Below are 7,052 nucleotides of genomic sequence, written 5' to 3' on the forward strand. Positions count from 1 at the left end.
GGCCCCAGGGTGAAACCGACACTGCTCCCACTGTCGCCAGTGTCCGGCACAGGGAGGGAAAAGGCAAACCACCCCCTCAGCCAGAGAAGGAAGGTAAGGGACCGGCCAGCTGGCTAGCCCCACCCACAATATACTACCAGGTGAAAACACCTTTGCGATCTAGCCCTCAAACTGGTCCTGAACGATGTATCAATACATCACCCAGGCCTATTAAATACAACTGTCTGTTCTTACAATCCCAATGCAACCTGGGATTATTTATTTCATCTACAATGAATCCAATTTGTCTAATTCTGGGCTTTTGTAATCCTGAAACAAGAGAGGACTGTAAAGCTGTGGGTGAACATATCAGGCGACACAGTGATTCTTCAAACAGCTCTTGTTTATTCACAGGCCCAGAACAGAACTGGGCTGAAGGGTTCAGCCAACCTGCTTATATAGAGCTCAGCTATGAAACAACAGTAACAACTTTCTGTAACTATCCAATCACTGAACGTCGCTTTCAATTCCTTATTTGCATATGTGGACCTGAGTGAAAACTATCTACAGTATCCCCCTGCTGGCCCAGGGTGAGAACTTCAGTACATAACAAGGACAGACAGTGAACCCACCAGAGGAGACTTCGAGCTACACAAAAGCCAAATTTTTTTTATTTATCTGGGGCTCTCCCTGAGTGGAGAACAGCATCAAAACAACACATGGTGCATCATCGTTATAATAGGAAAGCAATTTTAAATCACAGAAAATCTAAATCAAGTCACAAAATTAAAAACAAAACAAAAATAAGTAACTAAAATATACATCCGGGCAGGCTTGCTGAAACAAAATAAGTTTTCAGTGGGCTTCTCTATATTGAGGGTGCCTTTCTAATATCAGGGAGTTCCACAGCACAGGTACTCCTGCCACACAATAATCTCTCCCCATAAGGAGCAAGAAAAGAACTTGAAGAATGTGCTGGAGAATAGTAAGGGCTTAAAATGTTTGCAGTCTGAGCCACTGGTGGATCTTCAACACAAGAGCTGGTTTGGGGGAAACCATAGTTGCTCGCTACAGATCCTTAGGCAGCTCTGCTTTATATTTTGAAGACCAAGAACTTAGGGTGAATCGCCACGCCAAATTATGTCCACTAACCCATAAAGAACATATTTTGTATGGTACTGGTCTGTATATTGGAAGTCCTAATAACATTTTAACACCTTTGATCACATCCTGTGCTAAAACGTCATTAAAAGTGCGACTATTGGCCCTAACGGAGCCCAGCCCTTTCCATGTGAGCTCGCTAAGCCAGCCAACTCCGTCTTTTGCCCTCCTTGTTTGTCATCCTTCCTAATTAAGTCTGCTTCACAGTGGCTCCAAAATGCACAGAATCCCTTCTCAAAAGGCTTTTATTTTTAATCCTCCATGACAAGCCTTATATCATGTTTGATAGAGAACTGGGGGTGCGTCGGAGAGAGAAATGAATATGCCCTGTGACTAGAGGAGAGGAGAGGCAGTGTTTGTTGTAACGGCCTTTAAGCTATCTGTCTAGAAATACAGCTTGTTGATGTGAGCTATTGATTTCCCCCACCTCACCCCAATTCACATAATTCATCTCTTGGCTTCAAAGTTATATAAGCAGCAGGAAAGAGAGGTACTATCCCAGGATGTACATACATCAGCTCACATATACATCTATTGCATGCTCCTTTTCCCAAGCAGCAAATAATGAGGTATTTTTGCAAATAGGGGCATAAGGAATATGCAGCTGTTTTGGGTGCACAACAGTCTCTTGAAGAGCCGCAATCAGCGGCAGAGGAAGCCTCTTGGGCACCTGGGGCGGCGTGCCCAGGGGTGGGGCAAACAGCCCAGAGGGGCACGGTGCACAGCACCCATAGGGATAGAACAGGGCGCTCGGTGTCCCATGCCATCCCTATGGGCACCGCAGTGCTCCCTGTCCCTATGGAGACCGTGGCGCACCCTGTGCCATGCCATCCTGTGCCGTCCCTATGCCACTGGGTATATTTTCGCGATTGGATGTTCATGGTTGGCACTGCATGTCAGCCGGGGGTGCGAGCACTGCCCGCCGGCGGTGCCAGGCGGCGCCACCCACCGATTGCAAAAGTCCGACTGGCAATCACATAAAACCACCCATTGGGAATGTGAGCGCCGCCTGGTAGGGGGTGCCAGGCTGATCGCCAGGCGTATTTGCACAATCAGTGGGTGGATTTTCACAACAACAATCGCACCGATCACGAAAATCTGCCCGCCAGGGGTGCGAATGCTCCACGCAGATCGGCCCAGGGGGATTTTGTCACACACACCCCGGAATGACACCCAGGGTGGATCGCACCCCCCGCACCGCCCTTGCTTGAGTACATGCTTCTTTCTTTTGTCCTGTTGTTGTCAAACCAGATTCTCCAAGTGTGCCTCTTTTCCAGGGACAAGTCATGGATTTTCAGAAGGCATCCTGGTTTCTGATTTGATCCCGGAATGTCCTACTTTTCCTTAGGACATCCCTATTTTCATCGGAGAAATGTTGGAGGGTAGGGTTGCCATATTTCAAGAAGTGGAAATCCAGACACAAATAAATAGTTGAGCTCTCTCTCTCTTTTTGGAAGATTTCAGTTAGGTTGCCAAAGAACCAACCCCCAGACGTCACTTCTGCCATTGAAATCCCAGGAATGTCTGGGAAAATCTGGATGTATAGCAACCCTATTGGGCAACGCAGTCAGATGGGTGAGGAACAATAGTAGTAGTAGTAGTAGTAGTAGTAGCACACAAAAGCTCATACCAATAACAAACTTAGTTGGTCTCTAAGGTGCTACTGGAAGGAATTTTTTTATTTTGTTTCGACTACGGCAGACCAACACAGCTACTTACCTGTAATAATAATAATAATAATAATAATAATAATAATAATGGAATAACACGTCCCTATTTTCATTGGAGAAATGTTGGAGGTTATGTCTGTCAGTATGCATTTCTTAGTAAAGACAGTATTTTTCTGATGTGTAAAGATATTTCCTATTCTACTTAGTTCAAGAGGGTTCTGGAGGCTTCTCTGTGTGAAAGAAAGCAGAAGGTTTGTGATGTTTGGGTTATTCTTTCAGAGAAGCTGAGTACAGCTGGTCTAAACTGGTTCTGTTATCTCTTCTGTCAAAGTCATGCTGACTATAATAAGTGGCCAGAAGGAGCCTGGGTTTCCCATTTTCTTTCTATCTCTCTTTAGTTCTGGTTTGGTGTTCTGTACACAGTATGCTTAGTGTTAGGGTTTAGTCTTATTATAAGTTTGTAAGTTTAAAGTTAAGTCTGCTGCAACTGGATTTCTTATGGACGGTATCAATCCTGAATGTATTGGATTTGTGACTATTCTGCTCGTTTGCCTTCAGTAGCAGTAAAGTTCTGTTGGATGAAATGCCTCTGGTCTATTTTGGGGGGAATCCTGCAAAGTGTTTTAAGTTTTACTCTGCTAACTATACATTGGAATCTGCTCTGGATCAATATTGAGTAGAATTTCAATGACAATGTCGAACTGGTTTCATAGGTTTGTAAATCACAACATAAAACTGCAAAACTTGCTTGAGGGGTGTGGGGCAGGGGTAAATGGGAGTTTGCACACCACAAGCAATGATAGCTCTCTCATACTGCCTTCAGTGTCCAAACAACAAGAAGAAGAAGAAGAAGAAGAAGAAGAATCCAGGATGTACCAGTGAATGCTGACAGCCATCTAAATGGGATTGTCAGCTTTCACTTGCAAATCTTTGAAAAATGAGGAAACACATTTCTATTCTCAAGCATTAAAAAAATTCACCTGGGATCATCAGGATTCATATGTGAATGTCGACAGTGACCACATTCTGGACATTCCCTGTAATATAAATATATGTGGGATTGACTGAAAACCCAAATTCAGAAAGAGCTGCTAACTTATAGTGAATAAATAAATCTCCCTGTGGGTTTGTAATGATCTCTTCTCCCACTGAAATACGGCTCCTTCTTCAATTTACAGCAGAGGATGTGAAGGGTGGAAAGTGGCTAATCAGTGGAGAGAATAATCAATTCTAGTAAATTATAGGGAACAGCTGTAAGAGATTTATAGAGAGAGTGTTTCAGAGCAACACACATATACCATCCTTCTGATATTGAGAATCTATGTGTCATCCATGTACAAATAAAGATAAATATATCCCCAGGTAGTTGACATTTTGTTGCAGTAGAGGGGAAAAACTCATCCAGTAATTTAAGCACTTGCTTCACAGAAGTGATTTATGAACCTGAATGGTCTGATTGGAGGTACACAGTTTGAGTCTTAATAGAACCCCATTTTGAGAATTCATACATCCTTAAGAAAAGAAAACCCAGGATACACAAGACGTTTTATGTTACCCATCTATACTTTAAAGCATCCTATGTCTCCCACCAGGGTATCCTATGAGACTTTGAATATGTTTTTATTATCCTCTTATTTTTTAACATTTATTAAATCATTTTTTTCTGCCACAGGCACTGACAGTGATTTGCAATAAGTTAATCCTACAGTTTCAACACTTAAAAATAATTTTGAGAAACATCAAATTACAGCTAGTGGTTGCAATCAAGCATTAACTCTGGCAACATTATGCTGATAAGTAGATAGATTCGACCAGCCCTGCATATGACTGTGTATCAAAGTGACCAGGATGGGTGCCAGGGGTTTCTCACTTATCTGACATCTAAGTGCAAAGCAAAAGCCCATGGTTCGGTCATGGCCCCACAATCCCAAGTTTGCACATTGTACTGGGGTCATTGTGAAAAGGGTGAGTTCCATGCTAGAAATTGTTAGAAAAGAGATCAAAACTAAAATTGCCAAAATCCCAGCTTTTTATACAAATCTACAGTGCAACCCACAATACTGTGTACAGTTTGTTTGTTTGTTTGTTTGTTTGTTTGCTTGCTTGCTTGCTTGCTTGCTTGCTTCATAAAATTTATACACTGCTTGATTGTAAACAAAAAACCAACCTCAAAGCAGTTCACAAAAAGACAAAGCAAGATTCAAATACAACAATTACAACAATAATTTTAAAAGTACAACAATAATTTAAAACATACTGAAATATACTTGGAGTTGAGAATGGATTTCATGCTATTTATTCTGCTCATAGTGGTGAGGAGGAATGGAAGTTCCCCCACAATATCTGCTTTATATACATTATATACACAAAGGGCTGCACGTGATTGGCTAATTCCAGGATTCTTCTGTAGGCCAATCAGGTTGTGGATTCACTTCCACCTGGAGCTGGATTGGGTGGCTCCTGCAGACCAGTCATACTTCTGCATTGTTCTAGGACCAATCAGACTGCTGCATTTTGGATCTTATTGTTCTCAGTTCATAACACATACAAAAACTTAAAATACTACTACAAGTTAAAATTCACATGAGCATCAAGTTCTGGCCATCGCACCTCGTAAAAGATATTGCAGAGCTGTAGAAGATGCAGAAAAAGGAACCAAAATGATCAAGGGACTCGAGCAACACCCATACAGGGAACAGTCACAGTGTTCGGGACTTTTTACTTTAGAAAAAATATGGGTAAGGGAGAGACGTAATAGGAGTGTAGAAAACGATGCGTAGGTTGGTGAAAGTGAAGTTTTCTTCTGAATACCAGTTGCTGGGGAATGCAAGCAAGAGAATGCTAGCTGGGACTTAAGGGAATTGGAGTCCTCCGCATTTGTAGCATAGCTGTCAAGTGTCCCTTATTTGAAGGGACAGTCCCTTATTCCAGCGCCATGTCCCGCTGCTGTCCCTTATTGATGGATGTCCCTTAAATGTCCCTTAAATGATGTCCCTTAAATTTCAAAGGAAGCAGCTCCTCTCCCTACCTCCTTGCCGGCCAGGGAGGAGGGAGGCTCCAACTGTGTTGCTTGGCTGTGTTGCTCACCCAATAAGAAGTCTAAGAACGACTGGGGGGTGGAGCTTGCATGCCTTGTGTGTGGCTAGTTAATGCAAGCTGAGGGGGTTTTTGAATGCTGGACGCCATTTTGTTGCATGTGCTGCTCCAAACTTTGCAGTGCAAAGCCAGGCCGGGGTGTTAGGATACCTGAACCTAAGGGGTCCGGATCCAGTCACCTCGTGCCCTTGCCGTTAGCATGAAGGAGTCAAGCAAACACCAGGGTGGGTTTCACAGAGAAAAAGGTTTATTGCAGAATCTGCGCAGAGACAGCCAGTGGAATAGCTTCCAAAGACTGGCCGCCGCCCCTATTGTCTTCCGAGCATTCTTATACTGAAGCTGCAAGCTTGGCTCCCCAGTTGCTCCCCAATCAACAGGCAGAGATACACTTTATTACCTTATTAGGCTAGCTAAGCCCCCCCCCTCCCTTTTGCAAATCTTTGCAGATATTATTTGCTTCGCATAAATGTTTGCATCTTTGCACAGCTGAGGTGAGAAGTCAGACAGGAAAACCACTACCGGCCTGCAGAGCTGAGCCAGACAGGAAAACCACTGCCGGCCTGCAGAGCTAGAAACAATTGTTAGCTGGAGCTAGCTAAAACACAATGGAGTTTTACCTCCCCCCTCTTCTCTCCTCTCCCTTCAGGGGAGCCATCTTCAGTTGAGGCTGCATAGGCCTTGTGGTGCATGTGATTCAGATTCTAGTCAGTTGAACCTCTGGTTACAAAGTTGGTTGGACAGTGTTCCCGAAGCTACCAGCATGAGTTTGACCAGACTGCAGGAGGACAGGAAGACTGGAGTGCCTGGAACAGGTGAGGCTGCAGGTCCCTTATTTTCACGGCTGCTGGTCCCTTATTTTCAAATCTGTAAGTTGACAGCTATGATTTGTAGGGCACCACATTGGAAACCCCTGCTGCATAGGATCGGAGCCTCTGGCAAAGAGGTTCCCAATTCAAGCCCCAGAACCCCTGACAGCTTCAATGAAAACACCAGTTTGGAATTTGTCAGAAAAGTCCCCAAATCATGTTGGCTCACAGCTCAGATTCTGATATAAGAGAATGCAGTGAGCCTGTAGTGAAAGATATATAGAAGGAAATATTTCCCACTGCCAGCAAATTAATTTTTTCCTGTCGGGAAAAGCAGTAT

This window comes from Podarcis pityusensis, assembly GCF_964106645.2.
Source record: "Podarcis pityusensis genome assembly, chromosome: 5".
Lineage (NCBI taxonomy): Eukaryota > Metazoa > Chordata > Lepidosauria > Squamata > Lacertidae > Podarcis > Podarcis pityusensis.